This window comes from Etheostoma cragini, chromosome 20, assembly GCF_013103735.1.
Source record: "Etheostoma cragini isolate CJK2018 chromosome 20, CSU_Ecrag_1.0, whole genome shotgun sequence".
NCBI classification, from domain to species: domain Eukaryota; kingdom Metazoa; phylum Chordata; class Actinopteri; order Perciformes; family Percidae; genus Etheostoma; species Etheostoma cragini.
Window position 1 is genome coordinate 7278751 of NC_048426.1, and position 15239 is coordinate 7293989.

A 15239-nucleotide genomic window follows, 5' to 3' on the forward strand; every position below is an offset into this window, starting at 1 on the left:
CACCCCCACCAACAACTCCCTAGCGATGCAATCCCTTCTTAATTACAAGGCAAGAGTGAAACGGGATCCTGCGCACCACAATAGTGTCTTTCTGCATGACAGTCCCATCACAGTTAGAGAGGGGGGCCGTCAGCTCGCCTCGGCAAAGAAAGGAGGAAGGAATGTGTGAGAATGAATGGCCAGGGTGCTGAATGTGGGAAACTGGGGCACTGAGGTTATTTTTACCTGAGGAGGACTGACTTGTGGCTATTTTTCTCTGGGCAGATACTCATTCACAAAGGTCAAGGCCCTACTGTGTGATCTCAATAAAAGTCTGATTATCTTGAGATAAAAGTAGCCGTAACAATCGGCTTTGGGGTTATAAATCACAAGAGCCCAGTGATGTGCGAGATTTTGCATTTTAATCAGTAAGAAATTAGGTAAGTTTAAAAGAAGTTTTAAAAAGTGCAGCAATATTCAGGCAGACAGACTAAAAGCGCCGCCAGACAGCAGAACAGCAGACGTTCAAAGTCCAGCAACTATAACTGTGCCATGGCACTCCCTACAATTAGCATGCTCATAAATACAGGCTTAGCAAACAAATTACAGAAGTCATGCATGTGGAGGTTTCGCCAGCCGACCGCTGTACCCAGGCTAAACAGTCAAGGTTCATCTACCGACATCTCACACTGTCTCTCCAGGGCAGACTGATGATGAAGATGAAGGTTAAGTAAAGCAAGACGCCAGCTTGAATAAGCAGTGCTGGCTCACACTGGGGCAAGCAAGGACAGATGTCTCCAGGCCCTCATTTGGGAGCTAAAACAGCTGGGTGCAAACAAGCCATTTAATGGTTAAACACTCTCAGCACTGCCTTGCTAATTCTCCCCAAAAAAAATCCTTTAGCACTCCCAACTTGTTGAACATAAGGGTTTCACTTCATGCCAACCGGTGCAAGGAACCAAACAGTAAGCACCAAAGGTAAAGTTAAACTTTCTACTGAGCAGAATGAGGAATGAAAGCAACCAAAGGTCACAAAAGGCCACAACTCCTCTCTGCATCGGTGAGCATTGGGATAAACTCAACCCCACATCACCAGCCTGCCACAAATCAGCTCATTTTCAATGTGTGTGTGTGTGTGTGGGGGGGAGGGGGTAAAGTAGCTTTTGTTGCAGCTTACATTTAAACTGGAGTCATTTTCTCCTTTTGCATGAGCATAGCCCTCCATTGTGGGATGTATCACAGAAACTCAAAAGACAATTCTCCACTGAGACTATTGCTATGTATGATAATTCTCTTCTGCAGTATCTCCTCTGTCTGAAATAGTATGCCAATTCTGGAAATATTGTGGTGGGAGAAAAAATAAAAAGCGAAGACAACAAATGCAAGCTTTTCCAGGATCTGCATGGTAGATCCACGTTTGGTAACGCTCAGGCCACCCAGAGTGTGAGGTGCATGGGGGAGCCGAAGCCCAGAATGGCGAGTCCTCTCCTGGATGCAGACAAACACAAAGGCCCCGGGAGCTTCTCTACTTCTATCTAGCTGTGAGAACTTGCACGTAGCCGCGGCCAGAGCAAACAGTGGGGAGGACGACTGAATGGAAACGCCACCGCAATCGTCCCAGCAGGATCGTTTGCCTGCCATCACCGACAACTGCTTTCTATTGACTACACTGACAGTCATATTCCATTATTTCTCAGACTGAGTGAGATTTGATATCTAGTGAGAAACGTTTTTATTCAAAATATGGAAGCTATCAGAGATTGTTATAAAATCATTTGGTTGGAACATGTCTGTTGCAAAAGCGGATTGTTCGACTGCACCTTTACTCAGATGATACAAGGAGCACACATACTCTCATACACACACACACACACACACACACACACACCCACACACACTCCCCGGCCAGTAGTAACTCTTCAGCGCTTGCTTACCAGAGCTCAGACAGACACAGATGGAGATACACACTGAAATAGATTGGAAACAGACACATGAGCATGCGCACACAAACACACACTGACACACTGCTGAGCATGCAGCTGCGGTGATGTAAGTGATTAGGTGGTTCAGTGATATCATCCCCACCAGACATTTCAAATCCTCGCTGTTGTTGTCTCTGCCGAGGTCCAAATTGGCTTTCGCGTGTTTTGGTATCCCTCCACCCCATCAAATAAAAGACTCCCATCAAACAGCATAAGAGCATGTGTGTGTTTGTGTGTGTGTAAATCTGGGTCAGTCTCTGCAGATTCATGTCGGCGTGGCAGTTCTCTGTGTGTACCAAAGCAGACAAAGACAAATGATCTGAGAGCTTGAGGAGTCAAGTATGGGTGTGTTAAATATTGCCTTATCTTCTCCCCGGCGGCCCCATTTGTTTAACAAAGGGGACCTCTGTCGACTCCCATCCGGTCAAGTAGGCCTCGCGCTTTTGTTTAAATTAGTGCCTCACTATTATAGTACAGCTGGGATGTAGTCCCATAAATAAAGACGAGGGGGGCATCTCCAATGCAGCTACATATTTCTTAACCTTTGACCCCTTTCTTAGAAACATTGAGGTTTATGTTATGTGGTGCAAAAGGAGAATGATTAAAAAAATCATAAAAAAGAGTGTTTGCCCTAATTTTTATTGTTATCTTATACTAATTAAGAATCATAACTGTTTAACTTTTTTTAACTGACCAGTTACTCAAATCAGACATTAAAAGCACTGCAGAGGCCATTGCAAGTCTTTAGCCTACTTTTTTTTAAACATGAATGCAGCCCATGGTTATCTTCCTGCCATTTATCATCTTATCTATCCTGCCGTACCGCTCCTCCTCTTTCTATCTAGCCTCACATCTCCTCCTCCCAGCACCTCTCACTTTCCATCCTCCTGTGCTGCTTCTTCTTCTCTGCTCCTGCAGCACCTTTCCCACCCTCCTCATCCCTCCCTCCTTCTTCCCTTCCTCCACATCCTCTCCTGCTACCATTGCCGGCAAGCAAACCTTCAGCTCTCTTCCAGCTCAGGTTAATAACAGGCCTCAGCAAACTGACCACAATCATTATCAGTCTTAGCCTTAACTACAGGCCATGACATTCTTTTGCACTGAGGTGTAAACATCTACCTCTGCAGCTCTCCTGCACGCACACACACACACATACACACATACACACACACACACAAACACGAGTTACAGTAAGAGACAGCTATAACCATACATTGTGAGACTAGAAAATATATCTTCTGTTCGTGTTTTAGCTTGAGAAGGTGTTTAGTAACTGCTAGCGGCTGCTGCAGAGGTCAGATTGATGTATGGAGCAGTATTTCTCCAGATGCACATGTTAATGAGAAGAACATGCATGTGTGCACAGTTCCCTCTAAAGCCAAGCAAATGACAATAAAAACAAGAAAACGTAGACCTATTTTTTTCTGGATTAACATATATAGGCTACTTAATATAGCCAAGCCTGAATACGTGTTTTTAAAAGCTACCTCGCGGCAAGATTTTGTCCAAAAAAGGCCACAAGGAACAGGTGTGCCAGACGGCTTAGTAGTAGAATTGTAGCAACCGTAAAACCGTTGGTCAGCAAAAAAAAAACAGGCTCAGGTTCAAATAGGCTTCAGACATCTCTTATTAAACTTAACTGCAGCTGCTGCTTTTGTCCCTAACAACCTCGTGTGTCTTGGTTAAATATGTCCCTTGGCATCTGCATCAAAAGCAGTGCGTGATATGGAAGAAGCTAAAGGGATAAGTCGGTTCTATAGCGGAGTCCTTCACAGCTACTTTACCTTGTGACTTTGTTGTCTCTCTCCCCCTTCAGTCGGCTTCCCCCGCTCACGGACACATTACCCTGTAATTCGTCGCAATTCGGCTCATAACTTCTTCACTTCGACTTTCTCTCCGCTCTCATTCCTCATTCATTTCTTTTTTCAGTGGTTCATGTCTTGTGTCGACCCCCGTCCCGCTGCTGCTTGTCCTTAGCTTTTCTCTGGAGCGCAGACTTCAGTAGGACTTCACTCTGAGCTCCATTCAACAGACTCATCCCATATTCCTTTAAAGGGCCCAATGCAGGATCAAATTTCTCCAGGAGTCAGGCCCCCCTTGTGTCCAGGAGCTGCTCAGGATATTGTACTAGGCTGCTCGAGTTTTTCTTTTTTTCCTTCAGGATGTCAACGCAGAAGATTTCTTTGAGCTGCAGAAAAAAAAAAGTCTTTTGCCCCAATAGCCTTACACAAAAACAGAACCACATTTCGTTTCTATATTCGTGTAGCCTACTTAGTCTTCATATGATGAACTTTTACAAATACTCAATCTTTTGCATATTCCTGTGTTTCTTCAACTTAAAAAAGACTAATTTCAATAATTAATATTTAAAAAAATTAACTACTTAACAAATCAGCCATGCTCGTTACATTTTCTCTTTACACCGATAGCTATAGCTAGTTACCTAGCATGTAAGGATGCTAACAAGAGTCTAAAGCCTTGCCTGCTGTTCTGTGAGGATGCCTCAGACACAGCAGGGCTTAAAGCTAAATGCTAACATGTTCACAATGACAATAATAACATACTGATGAAGCAGGTAACATTACAATGTTTAATATTGTATGTTCACCATCTTAGTTTGTGTTTTAGCAGGCTAACATTGGCTTATTAGCAGCAGCAAACACAAAGTAACGTTACAATACAGCTGAGGCTGATGATAATGTAAGTGGCAAGTGACATTAATTATGCTAAATGAATTAGACTAAGTTAAATTTAATAATGCTAAATTAAAAATGTGCCTGCATCATCAACGCCAGAAACATGTTTGCAATAAACAACATACTACATGTTTAGCTAATGTTCACCTTCTTAGTTTAGTGTGTTAGCATTTGTTATTTGTTAAACCATAGGTCACAACTGTTACAACTAAGATGGGGAGATCATTTGTTTTGCGAGTATTTGGTCGCAAAGATAAGTAATGCAGAAATTTTAAGTTTGACCTGATGATGATGCTAAAAGTCATGGACACCAACATTATACCAATTAATTCTAAGGGGGAAATACATCTGGGTACCAAATGTTACAGTAATACATACATACATTTGATGAGACATTTTACTCAGAATCACAAATGATGTCTCTTTAGTAAATGCCTTTGCCAAAGTTATTAGGATACATCGGCTGAATAAAATGTCTGTATAACATTTCATGGCAATCTATCCAATAGTTTTTTCAGATATTTCCGTTCAAACCAAAGTTAGCATCCCACTAGCATAAAACATACTCCTTTGCCCCCAAAATGCAAAATCTATTCATAAGCAAGTGAAGCAACAACAAGCACATTTCTGAGTAAGGGGGTCTTTAAGCCATTTGAAGCAGTCTGTGTATTACCTCTGATTAAAAATCAAGACCACCATGAGGGAGCACTGAAAAGTCCAACTTTAAGGTTTTAAGTAGCCTAATTACAGTATGTTTGTTTATTGGCAAGGCTTGCAGGGTAGGCTTTACTGGAATCAAAAGTTGTTAAACCACTGTGTGGAGCTTTGCAACTGTAATGAATCATTATCTGGGTGGTAAAAGAATTGTGAGGGGGTAATTTGGGACCACACCGACAAAATACAAGTGCGCTGAGATCTCAAAGTGTTAGCCTTCATTCTTCATTCTAAATCTCACAAGGTTTCATTGAAATGTCATAACTAGTTCCCAGTCAAGCTGTTTTAGTCAGGTCTAATCAGAAAGGCAGACTTTTGGCCCTGGTGGGAAGATCGGTTTCCTCTCTGTAGCATATCTCCATCTGGAACATTTTACGTCTGTCTGAGTATTTGAATTGTTGCATGCAAAAATAAATAATTCACATTAGTTACTAGCTTACTTTTACATATCATCAGGCATACAACAGACCTACAACAGAGTGTCTCTAACAAGAAAAGAACATTTCAAGTCTAATTATAATACAGCCTGAAATGGAACCATGGCATGATTTCTTTCTTTTTTTGCGTGTTAATGTAACAAACATGCAGTGTTGTGACACGCCCTTCTGCGTCCACTGACTGAAGTAGTACATGACAAATACAGAGTGCAGGTGTAAAGACAGAATCAGACAGACACACAAATCACTGCAATTGTTCCTCTCAGCTGACAGTCTGTGAAAAAAGGGGACCAGGATGCTGTTTGACATGGAACCAGGATCACATGTTCACAAAAAGCACTTCAGCAACACAAATACTCCCACTACAAAGGGCATCTATGTATTTCTATTGTTCACAGACAACAAGAGTCTACTAACATGCTCCTTGGATAGTCCTATTTCTCGAGTTGGAAAGTTGTGTATTTTATTGCTCACAGTGTTAGCATCTGAATGATGGGTTGGTGTGAAAGTTCATGTTGCTATCTAAGTAGGTTGAACAGTTTGAAGCTTTATATTGGTGATTTTGTCCCAGTATAGTTGCTGCACCAGCACCAGTATCCCCTAAAAACTCAAGTTTTTACGCAATACTTTAGGGAAGACCCACTATATTGTTTCTTTACTTAACTTGTTGTTACCAGGGTTTATGCGAATAAATGCCTTTTATAAATAACTTACAACCTTATACCATTTTACAAATGACATGTTAGCAAAAGAATTACATACAATATGTTAATTCATTTATTAATTAACCCAACATTTACTTTTCTCCACCATGTTTCTGTGTAATATGACATCTATTTGGCAAGTCATGTAACAACATTTTCACTGACTTTCAGAGTTGTCTTTCTGACTTGAGGGGGGCGTTCACGTGAATATTTCCAGTCGGAAAGACATTTTCCGATTATTCCTAGGAAACAGGATTGCAGCATACAGCCTTGCTGCTAGCAGCTCAAGGTGTTTTGAGCTAAATGCATACATCAGCATGGCAACATACTCCCAATGATGCTCAATGCTAACACCATATAAGTTTAGCGTGTCAGCACGCTAACATTTGGTAATTAGAACTAAATAAAAGGTGCAGCTATTTGGTCATTAACCAAAGTGTCGGACAAACTGACATTGGTAGCATGGCTAAAACGTGATGACCCACATCTTGTTCAAGCTGTATTTGTATATCATTCATAGCACTCATAATACCCTGCTCAGACAATAAGTGAAGTGCCACTTAGGCTAGACAACTTGAGTGCCAATTTAATGCTATCTAGTAACTTTATTTCACCCATTAACGTTAAAGTAAGTAGGTGTGATTTAAGTGGGGACTGGAGTGTTGGTTGTCCATTGACAGCACTGATATAGCGCTGGAGGCCTGCTCAAAACTAGCAGAGTACCAAATTGACTCTAATGGGTGGGGAGTTCTTGGGAACACTGTAACAATGCTGATGAAATATACTCTCTGTTGTGTGTATCAAAAATGTTCCTATAGGATTCACTACAACTTTTAAGGGAAAATACTTCCAAATTCCATGCTGGAAGTGCGAGGTGTGTATTTACAGCAGGGAATTTATCGTTATAGCTTAGAAGGCTAAAGACTCAGCCTTGTGTTGCACAATAAGTCAGTGCCTCAGTGCTCTCAGTCAAAACAACTGGTTTCAGGCCTACATGGTTTACATGCCTATTCTCGGGCATGGCAGCCAATTCAGCGAGGGGGAGGCAGGACAGTAGAGAGGGAGCTTAAGGCCAGTTTCACCAAGTGTTTGCAGATTACTGTGTGTTCTAACAGCTATTTAAACTCCAGAACCGTGTGATGACCTAGACCATGACCAGGTCACTCAGCGGAGATGGGAGACCTGACTGACCCCAATCAAAAAGGGGTGGCAGTAGCTCAGTCCGTAGGGAGTTGGGTTGGGAACCGGACTTTTGGATGAAGAGGTGCCAATTCACCTCCTGGGCACTGCCAAGGTGCTCCTGAGCAAGGCACCAAACCCCCCTACAGCTCGGGGGGCCTGTCCAGCAGTTGCAGCCCCCTCACTCTGACATCTCTCTAATTGTGCATGTACAGGACCTGAGCCTGTGTGTATTTCATTCCTGTGTGTAGTTTGTTCTTACAACGAAGTGAAAAAATTGTCATTTCTTCACTGGAGACCAATAAAACGTTAACAACAATGGATAACGCTGTATTCAGATATCAGGTGAGGAAAGATGCTCATTTGGTGACTGAAACTTTTGATATATCCACAAATCCAATGAAAACACCAAAACCAGCAATTCATTCTACAGGTATTTTCTTTGTATCCAAAGCCTGATACAGCTACTTTCCCTCCTTTAGTTATCATCTAAAAACCATTATGACAATCAGGTCATAGGTTGTAGATGTCCACACACTGTCCTGCTGTAAATACTCATTAGCACGCCAAAATCTCGACTGAAAATGGTAAACAAATGCATGTTTACTTGTTGGAGCAACGGTTGCTAAAAACCTCAGCTCCCAGCTGCTTTAGAAACTAAGTTTAGAGTTTATTTAAAATTTGAGGATGTCGGGCGCCCGGATAGCTAAGTTGTTGAAGCGGGCGACCATATTTGGAGGTTTACTCCTTAACGCAGCGGGCGCGGGTTTGACTTTGACCTGTTCCCCCCCTTCCCTTTTATTTCAGCTGTCCTGTCAATGAACCCCTCAAAATGCCCAAATTAATAATCTTAAAAACAAAAATTTGAGTAAGTCTTTGTGACCTGTATTCAACATCCACATCTTAGTAGGAGCAAATTGTAATGTTGATTTGGGTATTTTGTGATTTTGATAAAACATTAAAATATTGTCAGCTGTATCTTTAAACTGTTCTTTTGAGTACTACTTTGTAACATGTATTTGCACATACAACTCCTTCTCAGTCAGTTGAGTTGCTTCTTCTTTTTTTAGATTAAAATAACAAATTAGACAGAAATCAATCTTTGATCCATGTCTGTGACTCTATGTCCTGAGGTTTCCTGTTGCATGTCAGGTGATAGACTGAACCACTATATAGTTACACACATACAGTCCATTAGATTAAAAAGACAAGTCTTCTTTGTTGACAGGAGTGAGACAGCGAGACAGAGGGTACACACACTGACATAGATTTTTCGGGACTGTTTAGATCAACACACCACAATAAAACAAGAAAAATCTGCTTTTAGTTTTCATTTACTTCAAATCCAAATGAAACAGACTGCAGGAAAATCTCAACATGGGCTCACTCATTCCACTTACATTTTAAAGCCATCATTTTAGCAAACACAGCTGTGGAAAGGGCTTTTTATGAAGACTTTGCATGCATTTTTTTATTTGACCAAAGCTGTTTTTATTTGATCTATGTTCTTTTTTTATGTGTTTACTTTATTTTCTTGTATTGTGCATATTTTCAGTACTTTGAGTTTTAATTGACCTTGTACATAAAAAGAAGGCTCCCACAACATAAATAAAGACTACTGAATTCAGATGTTGAAGGTCGGTTGACTGACTACTGACCAATCTCGTACAAAAACCCTAACACTGGTTAGATGCTTCTCTGTGACTGTTAGTGTTCGGACACTTATCTTACCCCTCACAACAGCACTGGACCAGATCTTCACCCCTTTCTTCTTACATGTTGACTGCCTATTTATCCACTGGAGATTTTGTTAGGCTAACAAATAGGTCTCCTTTTCCCTCTCTGATGTCCTTTGAGCATTTTATTGCCATTTGGCCAGCCGCGCTGGAACCACAGAGGGAGTGGAGCATGATGGAAACTCCATATAAAAAGAAAATAAACCAAACTCACTTTAGCAGCAGCATTGTGAGAGAGAGGACAGCCCCGAGGATGAGAGATGCAAAGGATAACACGTTTGACACTGAGGGGAGGTGGTGAACATACATTATGAGTTTTTATGGTGGAAAAAACTTCTCACCATTTCATTTTTCACCCCCTGTGATAACAAGACTGTTAACTCCTCTCCCCTTTGCCTCTTTATCCTCTGTATTTCTTCTTCAACAGTGAGCTTCCTCCTCACTGTGTGTGGTCTACTTGATGAGCTGGAGTGTGGCTTCAAGTTAACAAAGCTAGTGTTGCAGGTAGGGGTCATCTCGCTTTTGGCCACTGCTGCGAAAGGAAAAAGGAGAAAAACATTCCACTCCGACATCCCACTCTAAAAATCACAGAATTTCTGGCTCTTTAGCTGCTAAAGGCTCCACAATGTCCCCCAGCTAGTTGCTGACTGTGTCTGTCTGCTTCTTGGTGCTGAACAGGTGGTGTACAGTGGGTTTTTAGAGCTTTTTCTCAGAAAACACCTGCCTGCTGCAGCTGATAACAACGCTATGAAAGTGAGAGTGATCCAAAACAGTAAAGTTGCAGCTGGACAGCATAAAAATGTGCTAAAACTCAATATAAAGCTCCGTAAAGCCAAGGGCGGCAGCAGATTCAGGTGATCCTTCTCTGTAGGTTCATATGAGTAACCCCTTTCATATTCTCTCATTATTTTCACATTGTCATATGCTTTAAGGTGAAACTTGAGCTTGTTATGTCTAACTGGGTCACAATAACCATATTTTTGTAATAAAAACGTATTAACACTAACTAACTAACACTGGGTCAAAACAACCCCTCAGTGCTGTGTAAAGTCAACCCATATTCGGTGCTATATAAACCCAAACTGGGTCCATTTTGAGCCCAATGATTTTTCAGTGTGAATACTGGCCATGTGTAATAGACATTAAAGCAGGGGTTTGGGCAGGCTTTGTGCATACTATAGACATCATCGACAAAATGCAATGCTGAGTAAGATGTAAAGCAGTGTGCCTGGTGACAGTGGATTTGGAGGCAGACAGTGTGATCGTGGTCAGACAGTGATCCTTAAATCACAGGTCCAGGGAGTGATGACTGTTTAGCCACTTCACAATAACACTAATTTCATAAAGCTGCACATGGAGCTGGATGCATCATGTGTGTATCACTAAAAGACATAAGTAGGACTGCAGTGTGTAAACAGTAAGCCTGTGTCTGTGTGCAGGATGGAGCCCTGTAAAGATCTGAATTACATCGCAGAGTCTTGTGGTCATGCGTCGCAGCGATTTACCATAGGTGATCCAGCCAGAGTGTTTGCAAATCGCAGCCAATCCGCAAACCAGCAGACCACAATTGTTGAATATACTTTTCCACCCTGACTAAAGCTGTGAAACTAGCCACGTTCACGTCCTGTGGTTACAAATTCACAGCACTAGTCAAAAGAGATTTCACTCTGACAAGCCCCTAGTGTCATATCTAATACTTTAAAAGCTATATCCTCTTATTGGATTATGCAATTGGGAGTTTGACTTTCCTTTATGAAAATGTGCATGTGCACCAGAGGGCAAGAGTTCAGTGTCGATGCAGAAGAGCATTTAGACGTGGAACCTCCTAAGCTTGCAGCCATGGGATGTTCTCATTTACAAAAGAAAAAGGATTTTGCATTTTATGATGATTTGTCACTACGTTCACTGTCACTCGCCTTGACTAGAAGGGGAAGAAGAGCAGACGTAGCCCACCAAACCAAAACAAAATGAGGGAGAGTGAGTGGAAATGTCCGCTTGCACACACTGCAGTCATCGAGGGGCTCTCCATCCATCATAGTGATTCCCACAGACAAAACAGTCAACACTGAGGACAGACAAGATCGGCCCGGGCACAATACACTCTCTGTTCACGGTGGGAAATCTTGAATCAAGTGGGAAAGAGCGTGAGGAGATGAAGAATGATAGAGTGAGAGATAGAATAAGAGTGCAATGCCAGATAGTGTTCATAATAACCATGCAGAAATTCTGAGAAAAACCCCACAGTTAAACAGGGTGGAGGTAGAAAAGCAGGGCGTTTTGCAAACAGAGGATGAGGCAATGTCACATGATCTGTTGAAGCCCTACGGATTGGGAACTGTGAAAGCTCGGGGACAATGGAGAGTATGAGAGCATGAAATGGAGAAAACCCGGCATTGTAAACTGTGACTCTCCAGCCTGAAGGCTTCGCTCCTCTGGGGAGATTTTGGCTGCGGTCCTGCCCTTCAACTGGCCCATTGTCAGCAGCCACAGAGTGAGAGTGTTTTGCATGAAGAGATGATAAGATCCAGCTGATAAGCGTCTCGTTTGACACAAACAGACAGGATGTGAGCGTCGTGTGCCATCATTTTAAAGGAAAACAGAAACAAGAACTCAAAGCTGATAACATTTAAATCAATACGGACTTTTACCTGCTGTTGCTTTACAACTTCTAACTTTATAGGAGACCAGTGCTGGAAGAAGTATTCAGATCCTTTTCTCAAGTAAAATTATTAATACAATAATGTACAAATACTCTGTTAAAGAAAAAGTCCTGCATTCAATCGGCAACCTGTGCCAAAAAGTAAAAGTATTCGGTCTGCAGAAAAATGGCCCATGGCACTGTTGTATTATTATTACGTTTATAAGATTGTTAATTTTGATGCAATGCTAAGCACCAATTTATTGTTGAAGTTGCTTAAGGTGGAGCTGGTTTTAACTTACTTTATATACAGGAGTTGGCCCATCCAAAGGGTCACAAGATAAATCTGGGAATCGGGCAGGAAAGAAGAAAAAACAAAAATGTGCTGCAAGAATTCATATTCACTTTTGGGATGTTTCTCTAACGTTTTGTTTCTGTGGAATATTGGATAATTTGGGCCTCAATTTGTTATTAAAGTGCCCATATTAGGCTTTTTGGCTTTTCCCTTTTCCTTTAATGTGTTATATATTGTTTTTGTGCACATTATGGGTTTACAAAGTGAAAAAGTCCAAAGTTTTCCCCCAAAGGGACTTACCATCTCCAACAGGAAACACTGTTCACAAACTGCTCCAAACTGCTCTATTGTAGTCCAGCCTTTACTTCCGTGACGAACATGTGTCCCTTTGTAACAAACGTTATAATGCTTACCTAGCTGCTAGTGTGGTACACCCTCATACTTCTTTATGGCTAGTAGTCCTTACCTGGATACTGCGTATGTTAGACTCCCAACAAAGATGGTAAAGAAGTGAGATGCCTCACCCCATTGCTAAAACAGAGAGCTCAACACACAGGGTGAAAAGAGGAGCTGCAGCAGTGTGCAGTACAACACAAAATTACACCACACCATTACTTGAAAATTACACCATGTAAGCCTATTCTGATATAACCTCTATATACAATTATGAACCGGAAAATATGCATAATATGAGCACTTTAAAGGAATAGTTTGACGCTTGTTTGCTTTCTGATGGAGCATAGGTTGAGATGCTGGAAACAGGGAAACAGCTAGTCTGGCCCAGTCCTAAGGTAATACAATTCCCCTAACAGCACATCTAAAGCTCATAAATTAAAATGTTATACCTTGTTTTGTGTAATCCATACAAAAAACTGAAGCGTAAAATTGACAACTTGTTTATTTATGGGGGGTTATGTGCCTGATTATTTCTCGGCTGGACACAGTAAGCTGTTCGCTGGTTGCCTTGTTCACTGTATAAAAATAGTCTGGCAAATCAACCCTCTTAAAATGGGAATTTTTAGTTTTTACACTTTACACTATGGTTTGGAGATGCAAAACGGACAAGTTTTGTTTTTTCCCCACTTCCTATGCTGGTCCTCTGGGGATGCCTGTGTGAATACATCTGTTGTTGGTGCTGAGTAGCGCAAAGTGAGAAGGGATGGTGTGAAGTTCACACTAACCTTAATACAACCTATGAGCACACACTGCTTTGCTGGTGCATGTTCCACCTGTTGAAACCATGACATCTTTTCACCCCCAGAAGAAGAGATAGAAGAGTGTGAATGCCACACAAAGGGATTAACACTGACACATCCTTGTTTTCTCAAGGGACACCTACCATACCACACACAGGCTAACACTTGATTCGGCAAGAAAACATCCCATCTACACAGTCATTAAGCAGAAAGGAGTTAAGTAACAAAGTTAAAAGAGCCTCATCTTTGCCGCACATTCCCAGATGCCGTTGCTGCCGTTACTGCCATGTTGACAGAGCAGAAAACAGGTAAAATTGACCTGTTAAGCACATCCCCAAACCAGACGTTTATGAAGCTATAAATCCCTTGGTTAGTCGGCGCTGAGAGGTGTTTGTTATCTGCCAGCCAGTTTCTGCAAAGGAGCAGAGGAGACACTGGAGGCGGCTTTGTGTAAACACATACCAAGCTGGCTTTGTTGTTAAAGAGAACTACCAGAGGTCCACACAGGACTTCAAGGGACAAGGTACAACACAGAGAGAGCTGTGATAGGCTTGTAAAGCTAAACCACCATGCACTCTTTCATAACCCGCTGCACCCTGCCCATGCCAGCTCACCATATACTGTAGACATGGGTTAATGCAAATACTGTCTCTTGTGGGCCACCGTAGCCAACTCACAGACCTTGTGACCAGAAAAAAAAACCTCTTTAGTTTATGATTTGAAAAGAAGCTCATTGTGATGATGGAGACCACAGAGTCTACAGCCATGTAACCGCTCTGTCACTAAATGCTAACATGCATACAGAATGTGCTCCCAGTGACAATAGTAGCATGCAGATGTTACCATAGCGTAAGCAGGTAATGTTTACCATGTTCACCGTCTTGGTGTAGATGTCACAGAAGCATGGTAACATTTGCTAATTAGTGCTAAAGACAGCGTAGAGCTGAGGCTAATGTCATTATTTTTGCAGCCATTTGGTAATCCTGTAAATTAAAGTTTAAATTTTGGAGAAATTGAGATTTTAACCTGATGGTAGTGCTAGATGAAACGTTACAGGGTCACCACAGTTAGGTTTCATCACATGGGAACCATGAATGTGTGTCCCAAACTTCATGTCAATCTATCAAATAGTTGCTGTTGATATTGTTCAGTGGGGATGATTAAAGTGGTGGACATACTGACAGACAGGAAAGAAATTATACAGCAAATTAGTTACAGTACAGGATGGGACACACAACATTTAGCAGTCTTGTGAAAGTGCAAGGGCCTAACAAACACAATCAGGAACTGTATGAATGACTAATTGTATGCAATGATGTAGTTATCATATGTGAAACCTTACATGCATGAAGCTGAGTGCGGATCCTTATTTACTGTAGAACAGCTGATATGAAAACCATGAGTTCCATATCCTGATGGTGTTGCATCTTCTTTGTCAGGCAAACATGTGAGAAATATGAATCAGGTGTGGTGAGAAGGATCTGACAATTCAGATAGTGACCCTGAAACCAGCAGGCCTTTCTTTTCATACGTCGGCTACTTTTATCACAGTAAGCGAGGAGCTGACATCATCCACATGTAGCCAATGAGTCTGAGAGCATTTGGTTGGAGAGAGGAAGAAACGGAAAGAGAGAGAGAGAGAGAGAGAGAGAGAGAGAGAGAGAGAGAGAGAGAGAGAGAGAG

General features: G+C 41.7%; 1 protein-coding gene across 2 annotated transcripts in view; it reads right to left on the bottom strand.

The window, feature by feature from the left end:
* Nucleotides 1–4026, bottom strand: part of plekhh1 (pleckstrin homology domain containing, family H (with MyTH4 domain) member 1) — a 35695-nt gene extending 31669 nt beyond the window's left edge. For both annotated transcript variants that reach the window (XM_034858552.1, XM_034858551.1), the window contains exon 1: nucleotides 3746–4026. The gene's annotated coding sequence lies outside the window, so the exon portion shown is untranslated. The remainder of the gene's footprint in view (nucleotides 1–3745) is intronic.
* Nucleotides 4027–15239: the final 11213 nt, after the last annotated feature.